This window comes from Macrobrachium nipponense, chromosome 9 (genome assembly GCF_015104395.2).
Source record: "Macrobrachium nipponense isolate FS-2020 chromosome 9, ASM1510439v2, whole genome shotgun sequence".
Lineage (NCBI taxonomy): Eukaryota > Metazoa > Arthropoda > Malacostraca > Decapoda > Palaemonidae > Macrobrachium > Macrobrachium nipponense.
This window is the reverse complement of record NC_061110.1, coordinates 94,923,581-94,942,339: the sequence shown is the minus strand read 5'-3', so window position 1 is coordinate 94,942,339 and position 18,759 is coordinate 94,923,581. Positions and strand designations below refer to the sequence as shown.

The following is an 18,759-nucleotide window of genomic DNA, read 5'->3' as shown; positions in this document are numbered from 1 at the left end:
TGTCAATAACTGTGGAAACTGCTACCTTGCAGGTGGAGTTTTTAGTTGAAGGCTAGGCCCACTGTCAATAACTGTGGAAACTGCTACCTTGCAGGTGGAGTTTTTAGTTGAAGGCTAGGCCCACTGTCAATAACTGTGGAAACTGCTGCCTTGCAGGTGGACTTTTTAGTAAAAGGCTAGGCCCACTGTCAATAACTGTGGAAACTGCTACCTTGCAGGTGGACTTTTTAGTAAAAGGCTAGGCCCACTGTCAATAACTGTGGAAACTGCTACCTTGCAGGTGGACTTTTTAGTTAAAGGCTAGGCCCACTGTCAATAACTGTGGAAACTGCTACCTTGCAGGTGGACTTTTTAGTAAAAGGCTAGGCCCACGGCCAATCACTGTGGAAACTGCTACCTTGCAGGTGGAGTTTTTAGTTGAAGGCTAGGCCCAGGGCCAATAACTGTGGAAACTGCTGCCTTGCAGTGTTACTTTTTTAGAAAAGGCTAGGCCTACCACCAATAACTGTGGAAATATCTGCCTTGCAGGTAGACTTTTTAGTGAAAGGCTAGGACCACTGCCAATAACTGTGGAAACTGCTGCCTTGCAGATGGACTTTTTAGGTCAAAGGCTAGGACAACTGCCAATAACTTGGAAACCTTGCTGCCTTGCAGAGGGACTTTTTTAGTCAAAGGCAGGCCCACAGCGAATAACTGTGGAAAACTGCGCCTTGCAGTTTTAACTTTTTCAATTAAAAGGCAGGCCTACCCCCAATAACTGTGGGAAACTTTGGCCTTGCGGTAGACTTTTTAGTCAAAGGCTAGGACCCTGCCAATAACTGTGGAAAACCTGCTGCCTTGCGATGGACTTTTTAGTCAAAGGCCTAGGAACCACTGCCAATAACTGTGGAAAACGCTGCCATTGCAGATGGACTTTTTAGTCAAAAGGCTAGGCCCACAGCGAATAACCTGTGGAAAAAACTGCCGCCTTGGCAGTTTTACTTTTCAGTAAAAGGCTAGGCCCCTACCCCCACCTAACTGTGGGAAAAACTTGTGCCTTTGCAGGTAGACTTTTAGTCAAAGGCTAGACCACTGCAAAACTGTGGAAATCAGGCCTGCAGGTGGACTTTTTAGACAAAGGCCTAGGACCACTGCCAATCTGTGAAAACTGCTGCTTTTTGCAGATTGACTTTTTAAAGTCCAAAGGCCTAGGACCACTGCCAATAAATGGGGGGGAAATGCTGTTGGCAGTTTTACTTTTCAGTAAAAGGCTAGGCCTACCACCAATAACTGGGGAAACCTCTGCCTTGCAGGTTAGACATTTTTTTTAAAGTCAAAGGCTAGGACCAATTGGACTGCAAGGAACTGTGGAAAACTGCTGCCTTGCAGAGGAGACTTTTTAGTTTCAAAGGCTAGGCCCACAGCGAATAAAACTGTGGAAACTGCTGCCTTGCAGTTTTATTTTCAGTAAAAGGCTAGGCCCCTACCACCAATAAAACTGAATGGAAACCTTGGTCTGCTTTGACCAGGCCTAGACCTTTTTGCAGTCAAAGGCTAGGACCACTGCCTAATAACTGTGGGAAACTGCTGCCAAACTTGCCAGATGGACTTTTTAGTCAAAGCTAGGACCATTCAAATTACTGCCAATAACTTGGAAACTCTGCCTGCCCTGGCAGATGGACTTTTTAGTCAAAAGGCTAGGCAAAACAGCGAATAAGCTGCGAAAATGCTGCCTCGCCAACAGTTTTACTCTTTTTAGTAAAAGGCTAGGCCTCCAACCATTAATGGAACTGAAATAACCGAAACTTGTAACTGCCTTTTGCAGGTAGACTTTTAGTCAAAGGCTCGGACCACTGCCAATAACTGTGGAAACTGCTGCCTTGCAGGTGGAAATTCGCTTGTGGAGCCTTGACCCCGCAAAGGCTAGCGACCACCTGCCAATAACTGTGGAAACGCTGCCTTGCAGATGCAATTTTAGTCAAAGGCTAGGGACCGACTGCCAATAACTGATGGAACTGCTGCCTTTACAGTTTACTTTTCAGTAAAAGGCTAGGCCTACCACCAATAACTGTGGAAACTCTGGCCTTGCAGGTAGACATTTTTAGTCAACGGCTGGACACTGCCAATAACTGTGGAAACTGCTCCTTCCAGTTGAATTTCAGTAAAAGGTAGGCCTACCACCAAATAAACTGGTTGGAATAAACTCTGGCCTTGCCAAGGTAAAGGACCAATTTTTAGACAAAGGCTAGGACCAATGCCAATAACTGTGGAAACTGCTGCCTTGGCAGATGGAATTTTTAGTCAAAGGCTAGGCCCAACAGCCAATAAAAACAAGTGGAAACGGCTGCCTTGGCAACTTTTACTTTTCAGTAAAAAAAGCTGCCACCACCAACCCAACTGTGGAAACTTCTGCCTTGCAGGTAAACTTTTAGTCAAAGGCTAGGACCACTGCCAATAAACGTGGAAAAATGCTGCCTTGCCGATGGACTATTTAGTCAAAGCTAGGACCACTGCCAAATAACTGTGGAACTGCTGCCTTACAGCTTTTTACTTTTCAGTAAAAGGCCTAGGCCTACAACAATTTTTAACTGTGGAAAACCTCGCCTTGAGGTAGAAATTTTAAAGGTCCAAAGGCTAGGACCCACTCGCCAATAAACTGTGTGGAACTGCTGACCTTGCAGATGGACTTTTTAGGTCAAAGGCTTTTTAGGACCACTGCAATAACTGTGGAAACTGCTGGCCTTGCAGATGGACCCTTTTTAGTCAAAGGCGTAGGACCAACTGCCAATAACTGGTCCAAAACTGCTGCCTTACAGTTTAATTACTTCCAGTTAAAAGGCTAGGCCTTTTACCACCAATTTTCAACGTGAAAACTAGGCCTTGCAGGGTAAACCTTTTTAGTCAAAGGCTAGGACAACTGCCCAAAACTGTGGAAACTGCTGCCTTGCAGATGGACCTTTTAGTCAAAGGCTAAGGCCCACAGAGAATTTTAATGTGGAAACGAAACTGGCCTTACAGGTTTTACTTTAGTAAAAGGAGGCTACCCAATTAACTGTGGATAAACCTTGCCTTGCAGGTAGACCATTAGTCAAAGGCTAGGACACTTTGCCAATAACTGTGGAAAATGCTGCCTTGCCAGAAATGGACTTTTAGGTCAAAGGCCTAGGACCAGCCAATAACTGTGGCAAACTGCTGACTTTACAATTTTACTTTCCGTAAAAGGCTAGGACTACCACCAATAAATGTGGAAACCCTCTGCCTGCAGGTAAAAATTTTTAGTCAAAGGGCTAGGGACCACTGCCCAATAACTGTGGAAACGCTGCCTTGAAGGTGGAACCTTTTAGACAAAGGTTTTAGGACCATGGCCATATTTTAACTGTGGAAAAAACTGCTGCCTGCAGAAAAATGGACTTTTTATGGTCCAAAGGTAGGCCCACAGCCGGAATAACTGTGGAAAAACGCTGCCCTTGCAGGGTTTTAAATGTGTCAGTAAAAGGCTAGGCTACCACCAATACGTGGAAACGCTCTGCCCTTTGCAGGGTAGACTTTTTAGTTTCAAAGGCTATGGACCAAACTGGCAATTAACTGTGGAAATGCTGCCTTGGACCCAGGTGGACTTTTAGCCAAAGGCTTAGGAACAACTCGCCAAAACGTGAAAACTGCTGCCTTGGCAGATGGACTTTTTTAGTCCAAAGGCTAGGACCACCCCTGCACCAATAACTGTGGAAACTGCTGCCTTACCAGTTTTACTTTCAGTTTTAAAAGGCTAGCCTATTTACACCAATAAATGTTGGAAAACTCCGCCTTGCAGTAGGACCATTTAGTCACAAGGCCTAGGACAACTGCCAAAACCTGTGGAAACCTGCTGCCTTGCAGGATAGGACAATTTTTAGTTCAAAGGCTAGGACCACTGCCAATTAACTGTTGGAAACTGGCTAGCCTTACAGTTTTACTTTTCAGTAAAACGGGCTAGGCATACCACCCAAGAACTGTTGGAAACCTCTGCCATTGCAGGTAGACATTTTAGTCAAAAGGCTAGGACCACTGCCAATAACTGTTGGAAAACTGCTGCCCCCTTTTTTTTTTTTACAGGTTTTACGGGGGGCAAGTAAAAGGCTAGGGGGCAAAACCTAACCACAATAACTAAAATGGAAAACCTTTATACCTGCGACGGTAGACATTTTTAGTCAAAGGCTAGGACCAACTGCCAATAACTGTGGAAACTGCTGCCTTGCAGATGGACCTTTTTAGTCAAAGGCTTTTAGGACCACTTTGCCAATAAGTGGAAACTGCTGCCTTACAAGGTTTTACTTTTCAGTAAAGGCTAGGGCCTACCCAACAATAATTGTGGAAAACCTCTGCCTTTGCAGGTAGGACTTTTTTAGTCAAAGGATAGGGACCAACTGCCAACTAAAACTGGTGGGAAACTGCTGCCATTGCAGGTGGACTTTTAGACAAAAGGCTAGGACCACTGCCAATAACTGTGGAAACTGCTGCCTTGCAGATGGACTTTTTAGTCAAAGGCTAGGACCACTGCCAATAACTGTGGAAACTGCTGCCTTACAGTTTTACTTTTCAGTAAAAGGCTAGGCCTACCACCAATAACTGTGGAAACCTCTGCCTTGCAGGTAGACATTTTAGTCAAAGGCTAGGACCACTGCCAATAACTGTGGAAACCTCTGCCTTGCAGGTAGACTTTTTAGTCAAAGGCTAGGACCACTGCCAATAACTGTGGAAACTGCTGCCTTGCAGGTGGACTTTTTAGACAAAGGCTAGGACCACTGCCAATAACTGTGGAAACTGCTGCCTTGCAGATGGACTTTTTAGTCAAAGGCTAGGACCACTGCCAATAACTGTGGAAACTGCTGCCTTACAGTTTTACTTTTCAGTAAAAGGCTAGGCCTACCACCAATAACTGTGGAAACCTCTGCCTTGCAGGTAGACATTTTAGTCAAAGGCTAGGACCACTGCCAATAACTGTGGAAACTGCTGCCTTGCAGGTGGACTTTTTAGTCAAAGGCTAGGACCACTGCCAATAACTGTGGAAACTGCTGCCTTGCAGGTGGAATTTTTAGACAAAGGCTAGGACCACTGCCAATAACTGTGGAAACTGCTGCCTTGTAGGTGGACTTTTTAGTCAAAGGCTAGGCCCACAGCGAATAACTGTGGAAACTTCTGCCTTGCAGGTAGAATTTTTAGTCAAAGGCTGGGACCACTGCCAATAACTGTGGAAACTGCTGCCTTGCAGGTGGACTTTTTAGTCAAAGGGTAGGACCACTGCCAATAACTGTGGAAACTGCTGCCTTGCAGGTGGAATTTTTAGACAAAGGCTAGGACCACTGCCAATAACTGTGGAAACTGCTGCCTTGCAGATGGACTTTTTAGTCAAAGGCTAGGCCCACAGCGAATAACTGTGGAAACTGCTGCCTTGCAGTTTTACTTTTCAGTAAAAGGCTAGGCCTACCACCAATAACTGTGGAAACTTGTGCCTTGCAGGTAGACTTTTTAGTCAAAGGCTAGGACCACTGCCAATAACTGTGGAAACTGCTGCCTTGCAGGTGGACTTTTTAGACAAAGGCTAGGACAACGCCAATAATGTGGAAACTGCTGCCTGCAGAGGACTTTTTAGTCAAAGGCTAGGCCACAGCCATAACTGTGGAAACTGCTGCCTTAGTTTTACTTTTCAGTAAAAGGCTAGGCCTACCACCAATAACTGTGGAAACCTCTGCCTTGCAGGTAGACATTTTAGTCAAAGGCTAGGACCACTGCCAATAACTGTGGAAACCTCTGCCTTGCAGGTAGACTTTTTAGTCAAAGGCTAGGACCACTGCCAATAACTGTGGAAACTGCTGCCTTGCAGGTGGAATTTTTAGACAAAGGCTAGGACCACTGCCAATAACTGTGGAAACTGCTGCCTTGTAGGTGGACTTTTTTAAAAGTAGCTAGGCCCAAACAGGCCCCAAAACTGTGGAAATTCTGCCTTGCAGGTAGAATTTTTAGGTCAAAGCTAGGACCAACCAATGCCAACGGACTGTGGCAAACTTGGCTGCCTGTTAACAAAGTTTCCTTTTCAGTAAAAAGGCCAGGCCTACCACCAATAACTGTTTTTAGGAAAACCCTGCCTTGAGGTAGGACTAGACCAGGCTAGGACCAACTGCCAATAACTGTGGAAACCTCTGCCTTGCAGGTAGACCTAGCAGGCTAAGGAAACCACTTGCAATTTAACATGGGTGGAAACTGCTGCCTTGCAGGTGAATAGGAAAGGGCTAGGAACCACTGCCAATAACTGTGGAAACTGCTGCCTTGCAGGTAAGGACTTTTTAGTCAAAGGCTAGACATGCCAATAACTGTTGGACCTTGCCTTGGGCCAGGTGGAAATTTTACAAAAATAAGTCCTTAGGTTAAGTAAGGTTTTTTTCAAAGTATGGACCACTGCCAATAAACTGTGGAAACCTGCAGCCTGCCGACTTTTTAGTCAAAGGAGTTAGACCACTGCCAATAACTGTGGAAACTGCTGCCTTGCAGGTAGAATTTTGTTTTTTAGTCAAAGGCGGTAGGAACCACTGCCAATAACTGTGGAAAAATGCTGCCTTGCAGATGGACTTTTTAGTCAAAGGCTAGGACCACTGCCAATAACTGTGGAAACTGCTGCCTTACAGTTTTACTTTTCAGTAAAAGGCTAGGCCTACCACCAATAACTGTGGAAACCTCTGCCTTGCAGGTAGACATTTTTAGTCAAAGGCTAGGACCACTGCCAATAAACTGTGGAAACTGCTGGCCATGGCAGAGAAAGGACTTTTTAGTCAAAGGCTAGGCCCACAGCGAATAACTGTGGAAACTGCTGCCTTGCAGTTTTACTTTTCAGTAAAAGGCTAGGCCTACCACCAATAACTGTGGAAACTTGTGCCTTGCAGGTAGACTTTTTAGTCAAAGGCTAGGACCACTGCCAATAACTGTGGAAACTGCTGCCTTGCAGGTGGACTTTTTAGACAAAGGCTAGGACCACTGCCAATAACTGTGGAAACTGCTGCCTTGCAGGTGGACTTTTTAGTTAAAGGCTAGGCCCACAGCCAATAACTGTAGAAGCTGCTGCCTTGCAGTCTTACATTTTAGTAAAAGGCTAGGCCCACTGCCAATAACTCTGGAAACTGTTGCCTTGCAGGTTTACTTTTTAGTCAAAGGCTAGGCCCACTACCAATAACTGTGGAAACTACTGCCTTGCAGTCTTACTTTTTAGTCAAAGGCTAGGCCCACGGCCAATAACTGTGGAAACTGCAACCTTGAAGGTGGACATTTTAGTCAAAGGCTAGGCCTTCTGCCAATAATTGTAGAAACTGCTTCCTTGCAAGGGACTTTTCAGTCAAAGGTTAGGCCCACTACCAATAACTGTGGCAAACTGCTGCCTTGCAGTCTTACAATTTAGTCAAAGGCTAGGCCCACGGCCAATAACTGTGGAAACTGCAACCTTGAAGGTGGACATTTTAGTCAAAGGCTAGGCCTTCTGCCAATAACTGTAGAAACTGCTGCCTTGCAAGGGACTTTTTAGTCAAAGGTTAGGCCCACTACCAATAACTGTGGAAACTGCTGACTTGCAGCTGGAATGTTTAGTCAAAGGCGAGGCCCACCGCCAATAACTGCAGTTGATGACAGCAAGGGCATGCGATCGTAAAACCCCCTTTGCCAAACAATAAACCATGCCTGAGGCATGTAGTAGAGAAGGCACATCAGGCAACCGACCCCTCATTGTAGGGATAACGGTGGGAAAGAAGAGAAAGAAATAGCAGAAGGTAATGGGAAATACAGAAAGAATTCAACAAAAGGGATTCACGTTGAGTATGCCATCTTGTAGATAGCCCTTAACTAGTGAATACTAACACTCCATCTTTGCTAGCAACTAGTCTCTAACTACTGAACTAAAACGCTTCCATATATTGATAATCATGAACTGTTTCAGTAAGCACCAGAATGAATAGTTGAATTATTACGGATTTGAAAAAAAATAACTGATAATCATGGACTGTATTAGAAGGCACCAGAATGAATACAAATATCTGATAATCACGAACTGTTTCATTAGGCACCAGAATGAATGGTTGAATTATCATGGATTTAAAAAAATAAATAAATAAATAACTGATATCATAAACTGTATTAGAAGGCACCAGAATGAATAGTTGAATTATCACGGATTTCAAACAACTAACAGCTAATCATAAACTGTTTTAATAGAAAGTAAAATCAACAGCTGAATTATCACATTTTCTTTTAAATAAAGACAAATGTTCGTCCCATCTGCTACTCTATTTCTCTGATCGTAGAGCTCGAAGGAAGCAGACACATTGAACGTCGTCAGCCTATTTCTCACGCAATATATCGCGTTAAAAGTCGATCCCGGGCGTTTATCCACGCTTCATTACCTCGCTATCGGGCATTCACGGGAACGAGCCATTTCCTCTTTGAGTCAAGTTCCTCGTTGGACGAGTGGTTTTGCGCGCTCGGCTACCAATCCGTTGATCCGAAGTTCGACTTCCCGCTCTGCCAACGTTGAACTAGAGGAATTTATTTCTGGTGATAGAAATTCATTTCTCGATATACTAATGTGGTTCGGATCCCACAGTAAACTGTAGGAGGTACCGTTGATTAATATTGATGTTGTTTCCGTTCATTGATTAATATCAATGCTTGTACAGTGGTTAGTGTCCTGGTATACCACTCAGATGTCGCGGGTTCACGTCTCATCCCGGGGCGATGAAAAATCACTGGCTTTGTATCACGATCAGTTACTGCTACAATGTGGGGTCTGCAGTGGGAGGTTGAAACCAACGTTCTTTGGAAACTTGAATTTCACGTCAATGGTCCGTTTTGTGTTAGAGAACAGAAAACAGAGTTCAGGCCAAAAGTCAGGGGCTGGGACCTACGAGGTCACTCAGCGCTGAAAGGGAAATTGACGGTATGAAGGATTGAAAGGTGTAGCAGGATACAGTTGTTAGAGGAGGGTAGACAGTCAGATGGAAGGGAGAAAGAATACGCGGAGGTACAGTAAAAGGAATGATAAAGATTGTATCTGGGGACCGAAGGGAAGCTACAAAGGGCTTTAAGTAATGCCTACAGGTGAGGTGCACTGACGGCACTACAACCTCTTCGGGATATTGCTCTTGTTGTTGTAGTCAAACTAGGTTCCTCGTTGGCCGAGTGGATTTCGCGCTCGGCTACCAATCCGGTGGTCCGAGGTTCGATTCTCGGCTCGGCCAACGTGGAACCAGAGGAATTTATTTCTGGTGATAGAAATTCATTTCTCGATATAATGTGGTTCGGATCCCACAATAAGCAGTAGGTCCTGTTGCTAGGTAACCAATTGGTTCTCAGCCACGTAAAAAAATATCTAATCCTTCGGGCCAGCCCTAGGAGAGCTGTTGATCAGCTCAGTGGTCTGGTAAAACTAATATATAATTATTTTAGTCAAACTAATAATTATGTTTCAAAAACTGACTCACGTATTCTAATGAAACAAATGGTTAATGGTTAAAAAAATTCAAAAATCGGAACCTACATTAGAACCCAAAATTACTATAATGACTATTTTTCTCACCCCCTTCACAAGTCTGTCCAAAAACCCATCCATCCTCTAGGGGGTAGTAACGTTAGTGCACCTCACGTGGAGCACTGTAAGCATTACTTAAGGGTCTAGCTGCAACATTTCTCACTTCTTAAACTGCATCCCCGTTCATAACCTCTCTTTTCCATCTGACTTTCCACCTTCTCTAACATTTGATTCACAGCACAACTGCTAGGTGTTCCTGGTGTTGCAGCTTTCAAACCTTCGTCCTGAATGACCTCGTAGGTCCCAGCGCTTGGCGTTTGACCTACATTCTACGTACATTCCAAGAAGCCTTTCCATACTTCAGCTTTATAAGCCATACACAATGACAATTATAAGTAAGCCAGCGAGGCTGGCCCCATTGTTCCCTCTTCCTCTCTCATAATTATTTTTCTCCCCCTCAACGTCACTTACAATGGGCCTCGAGGTGTCAACTGGGTCTATTCTTACTTGCCCAAGCTTTAAAAGCTTGGGGCAGGTAAACTGAAAGACCCTTGAACGCCTTTTCATAATATTATTGTACGACTGGAGGTGGGATACCATTTTCACCCAGTTAGTCTTAAGGCTATTAAAGAAGGTAGTGCGAGTGCTTTAGTTAAACTCGTAAGTAATCAATCGCATTTTCGTTAAAGAGATTAGCGTAAATTTGGAAGAATGGCCCACGGATGTTTTAAAAGCAAAGTCTTAGCGCAGTTGTGAATATACCCAAATAAAAGTTTTGCATCATCTATTCTTCTTCTTCTTCATTGTTGTTATTATTATTATTGTTAGCATTAGTGTGTAGTATTAGTACAAAAATATAAATAATTGTGGATTTTTATTACACAACTATTTTTACTAGATTGTTAATTTCTTAGCATAATAATAATAATAATAATAATAATAATAATAATAATAATAATATAATAATAATAAGAGAAAGAGAGGGGAAAATTGGATAAGTATCAAGATCTGAAAATAGAAATAAGAAGGACATGGGATATGCCAGTGGAAATCGTACCCATAATCATAGGAGCACTAGCCACGATCCCAAGATCCCTGAAAAGGAATCTAGAAAAACTAGAGGCTGAAGTAGCTCCAGGACTCATGCAGAAGAGTGTGATCCTAGAAACGGCACACATAGTAAGAAGAGTGATGGACTCCTAAGGAGGCAGGATGCAACCCGGAACCCCACACTGTAAATACCACCCAGTCGAATTGGAGGACTGTGATAGAGAGAAAAAAAGAAAAAAAAAAAAAAATAATAATAATAATTAATTATATTATTATTTTTTTTTTTTTTTGCTCTATCACAGTCCTCCAATTCGACTGGGTGGTATTTATAGTGTGGGGTTCCGGGTTGCATCCTGCCTCCTTAGGAGTCCATCACTTTTCTTACTATGTGTGCCGTTCTAGGATCACACTCTTCTTATTATTATTATTATTTATTATTATTATTATTATTATTATTATTATTATTATTATTATTCGGAAGGCAAGAATGCCGTTCGTCTATATTCAATTCAGGTGTTTAACTATATTTAACAATAAGAATTTCGCACTGTAAAACTAGTAATATATCTAAAACAAAACGCACGAAGATGGTCTTGTTTGTCTACTACATTCATTGAATACTAATTCTTTCTATACCAGTATTATTGGGGCTATAACAAGACCCTTTTCATGCACGTTAAATATTAGTATATTATATTTCTAACAATTTATCAAGAGTTAACATGCATGAAGAGGGTCTTATTATATCGTCGTCTTTCAAGAACAAGATTATTCATCATATTCGTCACGAAAAATAATCTGGTACACTTTGGCTATTATTATACAACAATATATATATAATATATATATATATATATATATATATATATATATATATGTATATAGTATATATATATATATATATATATATATATATATATATATATATATATATATATATGAAGGAGGAACCTAATAGATTCTATATTATAGGTATAATTGTCTTCTCGATGGCCAAAGTTACTTACATTGTTTGAACACTTAATGAATCTGAAATTGGAGGAAATATCACATCTTACATTTTACATTTCACACAATGGGGAAAGCATGATGCTCTAAATTCTAGCTGATGAAATAATAATTTCATGCATGATTCGTATTTATTAAAGTTATCCAACTTACATATAGCAAATCCTATGAAGATTCGTTCTCTTTTCTTAAAAGTATATCAGCTAACATTTTACAAGGCAAACTCTAGACACTACGTGATCAAAATTGACTCAAATAATTACGCGTATATCAATAATTCTGCTAAATTGTTGAACAAATTATATCTCCAACAGGTGGTTCAACCTATAACCTTTTGACTGAAGAAAATAATCAAACTTTTATAGCTTTGTAACAGAAAATCAGAAATTCAGAATCCAAACTAAACTGTATTATCTTCATTAAAATCAGCCTGTAACAACTACGTTAAATACGGAATAATAAGACAAAAAATTAATAACATCTAAATATAAGAATATTGGAGTAAATAATCTGGGAATTGTAACATTTTTTATATTAAACTATAACTTACACCTGGATTTATAAAATGAACAAAATAACACACTCTTCATGGGAACCAATGATCATTACAGTACCAAAGGAATCAAGACTGATAACATCTGTCACAAATGACACAGGTATGATATCGCACGGGATTAAAAAAACTATATAGATCACAAAGTGGCACAGACATGACATCATTTCATGACAAAGTTAAACACTACTTCAAAAGGGCACGATTTTTTTTTTTTGGGGGGGGGTGGGGGGAAGGGAGGGGTGTGGAGAAGGGATGAGATGTCAGTAACAATAGATATTCTTATTTTTATGGTGGGGAAAAAAACTGAACGAGTAGGCATCACTTATCATGACTAAAAGTTCTAGAATACTAAAGGAATCACTTATTGAATTCAGACTAATTTTTCAGGCTACTAGAATCACTTACTGCTATTTCAGGGCTAAAAACTAAGACACTATAAACAACTGCTTTTTTTCCTAAAAAGACAGACTAGGACTAAGCACTACAGGCTTCGATTATGAGTCATGAAATCTATGGAACTACTACAGGAGTCACTTAATCTCTATGATCAACACCAAAAGGGAGTTTTTCTTCTTTACCATACCTTGTTGTTAGGATAGGGTGTCCCACACGTGTTCTGTAAAAGGATTTATTCATAAATATGAGTGCCATACACTTTCAATATAGACTACTTGAAGCTCTGTTAGTATTAAAAAAGGAGGGAGAGAGAGAGAGAGAGACACCTAAGAATGGATCTTTGCTTTTTACCAAGGAGCACGCCTTAAAGGGTGCTTAAGAGTTATTCGTCTGGAAAACACAATGAAAACAAACAAAAACAGACAAACAAACAAACAAGCAAACATAAAAAGTAAAGAATTTTAATGCTGAAGAGAAAAAAAGGTAATCTAGCCTGGGTTCTTGACGATTCTTGCCTGTCTGTTCTCCATAATCCTTGCCATGTGTGTCTCATGTAAACAAGGATTTTGGAGAGAGAGAGAGAGAGTGCAAGGATCGCAACCCCTTCCTTCTCAAGGTTTTTGTTTATTTTATTCATCATTCGTTATTCGGCTTTATGTTCATTAAATTACGTATAACATTGTTCTCTTACTACATAATTGAAAGAGCCAGGAAAGTGTGAGAATATATAAATAATTTGTCATTCTCAAGGCTTTTGTTTATTGTATTAATTCGTTATCCGGCTTGATGTTTACTACATTATCCACGGTAATGTTTTCCTTGTACGTAACTGAAAGAGCAAGGGAAGTGTGAGAACGAAAATAAATAATTTATCGAGAATATAATGTCACTTACAGTGACATTGTACATTCTAGGACCGGAGACTACAAACTGTTTGTAATTATCTTGATGTATAACATACGAAGACTGTTTTGTGTATTTCCATTGAAAATCCTTCTTCGTCGCCTTTCTTTTATTTCATAGCTTTTTATAAATAAGAGAAATAATAAATTTATCCCAAATAGTAATGAAATACACGAATTCCGAGCTCAGTATAAGGCATATTGTCCAATCTGTGAAAACATTTACCACGCAGAATATATATATATATGATAATATATATATATATTATATATATCTATATATGTATACATATATATATATATATATATATATATATATATATATATATATATATATATATACATGTGTGTGTATATATATATATATATATATATATATATATATATCACATGTGTATATATATATATATATAAATATATATACACTGTTATATCTATACATGTGTATGTATATATATTATATAGATATATATACACATGGTGTGATTTATATTATTATATATATATACATATATATATATATATCATATAATAGGTGTGTGTGTGTGTGTGGGTGCGTACCTGTGGTTGAACTCGCATCCAGGGAGTGCTTGCGCACACGTAAGTCGATGAAACTAGCGTCATAAAAATCTAATATCGAATCAAGATCATTTTTCCCCAAAAGCTTCCTAAGTGGCTCGTGCGGAGAGAGAGAGAGAGAGAGAGAGAGAGAGAGAGAGAGAAACACGAGCCGCTAATACCATAAAGTTCAAGGAATTCAGTGCATATTCCCCCAACGATTCATCTCTTCTAAAAAGTTAGAATTTTTCTTGATAATATGAAGAGACGTAATGAAATCTCACAGCAATTAAGTCAGCAAAAGAACAGAGATTCCAGTGAGATGCAACACCATGCTTTTATCAACTACCGTCACTGTTACATATTCTGACGTTCATGTTTTCTTCCAAGGTTATCTTTCTTGTCAACATGTTATCTTTCTGTAATTACCAGATGCTAATATACGAAAGATCTTCGTTTGTTGAGCAGAAGCTCCATTAAAATATTAACATTGCTGAAACGAATAATTACCTGATGCTAATATTCGAAAAATCAGCGTTTGTTGAGCAAAAACTCCATTAAAATATTAACATTGTTGAAACGAATGATTACCTGATGCTAATACGAAAAATCAGCGGTTGTTGACAAAAACTCCATTAAAATATTAACATTCTTGAAACGAATAATTACCTGATATACGAACGATCTGCGTTTATTGAGCAAAAGTTCCATTAAAATATTCAAATTGTTGAAATGAATAATTACCTGATGCTAATATACGAAAGATCTTCGTTGGTTGAGCAGAAGCTCCATTAAAATATTAACATTGTTGAAACGAATGATAACCTGATGCTAATATACGCAAAATCTTCGATTGTTGAATAAAAACTCAACAGTACAGGTTTTTCGTATATTCGCATCAGGTAATTATTCGTTTCAACAATTTTAATATCTTAATGGAGCTTTTACTCAACAAGAGCAATGCAGTGCAACAGCTCTCCTCAGACAGAAACCTTAATGTTCTGCGTAAGCTTCTTTCGCTCGGGGATACCATTATTCTTAGCGGAATTTGCCTAGAAGCACCACAACCAAGAAGAAAAACGCAAATAGCACATGAAGGGGAAGGCTTAGGAACACAACACTCCTTACTTCATTTTCTTGGTTTTCCTCTGGTTACGTTACAGAGAGAGAGTTACAAGGAATTACAAGGATTAGGATGTCTCAAAGACTTGTTAGTACATCCGAGGTTTTACTGGTTCATTCACTGTGCCCTTCTAATGATTTTGTCTAGCTTTCTTTTAAACTCTTCCACAATGTTGCTGTTGTTGACAACTTCTGGTGGGAGTTGATTCCACGTGTCACATATCTTGTATGTGAAGATGTTCCCTCGATGAGAGAGAGAGAGAGAGAGAGAGAGAGAGAGAGAGAGAGAGAGAGAGAGAGAGAGAGAGACTACCTAGGACAGACCAATAGATAAAAAAGAATTAGGACAGAGGGGTTAGGTTAGGTTAATGCCCAAAGGCAGCCAATTACAAGAGCCACAGATGTTGCACAGGTCAAAGATCAGAAAACAAAGACCGAAACTCCGGCAAAGCTCAACAAAAGAGGTAAACTGAGGAAAGAGTCCCACAGGCGACCTTCTCCGACATGGATCATTATCCCTCGAAATTGGTCGTGTGCCGTTTTCTCCTGAACTATAACCTTTCTTCAAAAGATATTTAGAAATTCGTCTAAACATCCCACTAATTCTTAATTTTATTGAGGGTTGGGTTAATTAAATCAAAAATTTTATTTATTTATCGGTTCGCCTTCCTTGTCGCCTGCAAATCAGCGAGAATAAAATGTGGAATAAAAGTAAAGAGTAAACGAACACATTTCACCGAATTGCGGTTCTTGAAAGAAAAAATTAAAAAGAAATGTATTAAATACCACATACAATGTGGAGACACTAACCCTAGTGTCTCCACACTAAAAGGGAGCACAGCACTCCGAAACAGTATGTGGATTCCTTAAATATATTTGTCTTCCAATTTGTAATATTTAATTTTATTCATTTATTTATTTATTTATTTTTTTTGAAATTTCAAAGTTCGATACCGATCTGTTCTCATCAGAATATCGGCCCTGCCGACTTCTCAGAATGGTCCACAAAGAGCTTATTGAGTCTAGAAAGCAAAAGGAATAATATTATATATATATATATATATATATAGATAATTCATCTTATATATATATATATATAGTATATATATATATATATATATATATATATATATATATATATATATATATGTGTGTGTGTGTGTGTGTGTGTGTGTGTGTGCGTATGAACTCTTATGAGGTATATTCAGACGATGTAACTACACAGCTGATGAAACATTATTATTTAAAAAAAAAAGAAAAAAAAAAAAAAACAAAAAAAAAACAAAAAAACTTATCTTATATCTTCCTACGTCTTTCTTCCTCTATTCAAAGACGGACCAGGTAGCATGTTCCGTGCAAATTTTCATCGCAATAAGCGGTTGCTTGGAACTCCTTTTAACGAGTGAGTTGCTTATAGGCCATCATCCCAATGAGGCGAACGGTCCAATTAGCTCGACCCCCAGAGAAAAGCTCTCAGCCAGACACGCTACGCTTTAGAAGATCAAAAAATTCGTTTCAGATCATTGCGTCTTTGGTATCAGGTAACCCTCGTAATGACCATTATACTTCGGCCTATCATGAGCTGCCTGTAAGTTATTTGTGACTGAGCTCAACTGATTAAAATGATTAAGAAAAGGATGAAACTTTAATATCGCTAAAACAGAGACAGGACAGGAGTGAGGTAACACGAATGGTAGAAAACAGATGTCCGTTTAATTCCCATTAACGATTTTCCTGCGGATATATATATATATATATATATATAATATATATATATATATATATATATATATATATATATATATATATATATATATATATAAGGGACAAAAGCCACTTTCCATCGTGGCTTTTGCTTTTATTTATATTATCACGTTCAGATTTTCGTGATTCAGTGTACATACTTACATACATACATACATACATACATACATATATATATATATATATATATATATATATATATATATATATATATATATATAAAATGTGTGTGTATGAACTCTTATGAGGTATATTCAGACGATGTAACTATACAGCTGAAGAAGCACATTATTACTTATAAAAAAAACACTCGAAACAACTCGCCTCAGATCCCATTCATATTCACGAAAGTTACGAAAACAGTTTAAAATTCACCAAGGGAATGTTATTCCTAATTAGCATGACAGAGTAATGTTCCTGAATTTGGTTTACTCTGTTTTTTCTGCAGAGAATAAAAGCGCATAAAAAAAGGAGTACCCTAAATAATTAGATTTGGAAAGCGAGAGAATGAGATTAATTCGAGTCGAAAAAAAATTATAGGGAAAGCGTGCATCCATCAAAAACATGGAAAATTCTGGAAAGGCTTCTTTTGGCATACAAACTCCCCTTCCAGTCATGTTCTTGACAATTGTAGTTCTTTTCTTGAGGATTAACTGGCACGCTGGTATGGCACAGTCTTAGGGTTTTAACTGTAATTTATAAAAGGGAAAAGTTATGTGTATAATCTACTTTCAACATTTAATATTTTGATATTTCATGCGGTTAACCGTTTCACACGAATATTATGGAGGCAAATTGGTAAATAATGACATTCACCTAATATCTTAGGTTAATTTTTTTTTTATATAAATTGAGGACGGATTTTTTCTTTGCCCCTTTTAAAACATCTTGGCATCAAGTGCAACCTATTATTTAGTATAATAGATATTTGACACTTCTGACAAGCAAAAGTTCTTGATGTTCTCTGTCTTGCCTTCATACTTATTTAACACCTTAGGCGCGCAAGATGTTTTTAGAGTTTTTGTCATTTTTCATACCACTCTACCCCTGGAGGGAGCCACATGGTGCCCGGGTAGTTGGGGGGGGGGGGGGGGGGGGGGGGGGGGGGGGGCTATTTTGGTGCTTGCAAAGGCAGCAGCCTAGAGGCCACTGTTCTGCCTAATGGGTCCCTTTCCGGGCTCAGCTGAGGGAGTCAGAGGACCCAAGCGGAGAATCTTGGATAAAATAAGGCGAATTTCAAGGCTCGGAAAAGAGATGATATACTTTTAAGTCATCGTAAACTGAAAGTGTTAATATCTGTAAAAAAAAAAAAAAAAAAAAAAAAAATCTTTCATATTTTCGACATTGAAAAGTAATCGATGGAAGGTGACAGTAAATTCATGATTCATTTAAAATGGCCTCAATCATTAATAAGCCCCTTTTCATTTAAAATGGAAATAATTAAATATGCCCCTTTTCATTTAAATTGGCCTAAATCATTAATAAGCATCTTTTCAATTAAAATGACCTAAATCACTAATAAGACACTTTTCATTTAAAATGGCCTAAATCATTAATAAGCCCCTTTTCATTTAAAATGGACTGAATCATTAATAAGTCACTTACAATTTAAATTAACCATAAATCATTAATAAGTCACTTATCCCTTAAAATGGCCTAAATCATTAATAAGCCCCTTTTCATTCAAAATGGACTAAATCATTAATAAGACACTTTTCATTTAAAATGGACTAAATCATTAAATCAGCCACTTTTTCCCAGCTAGGCTCCTCAGCGGACGTCAAAAACACTGACATGCAATATGGTTCTAGACTAAGAATCGCAGAATATTGGCTCTGTATTTCACGGGAACGTCACTGTTTTCATATAGCTATGTACAGTTG

General features: G+C 39.1%; 1 protein-coding gene across 1 annotated transcript in view; it reads right to left on the bottom strand.

Annotated features, from left to right (window-relative positions):
* LOC135218588 (synaptotagmin-7-like) overlaps positions 1-12,745 on the bottom strand; it is a 332,013-nt gene extending 319,268 nt beyond the window's left edge. The window contains exon 1 of the mRNA XM_064255002.1: positions 12,718-12,745. The gene's annotated coding sequence lies outside the window, so the exon portion shown is untranslated. The remainder of the gene's footprint in view (positions 1-12,717) is intronic.
* Between the last annotated feature and the right edge of the window lie 6,014 nt (positions 12,746-18,759).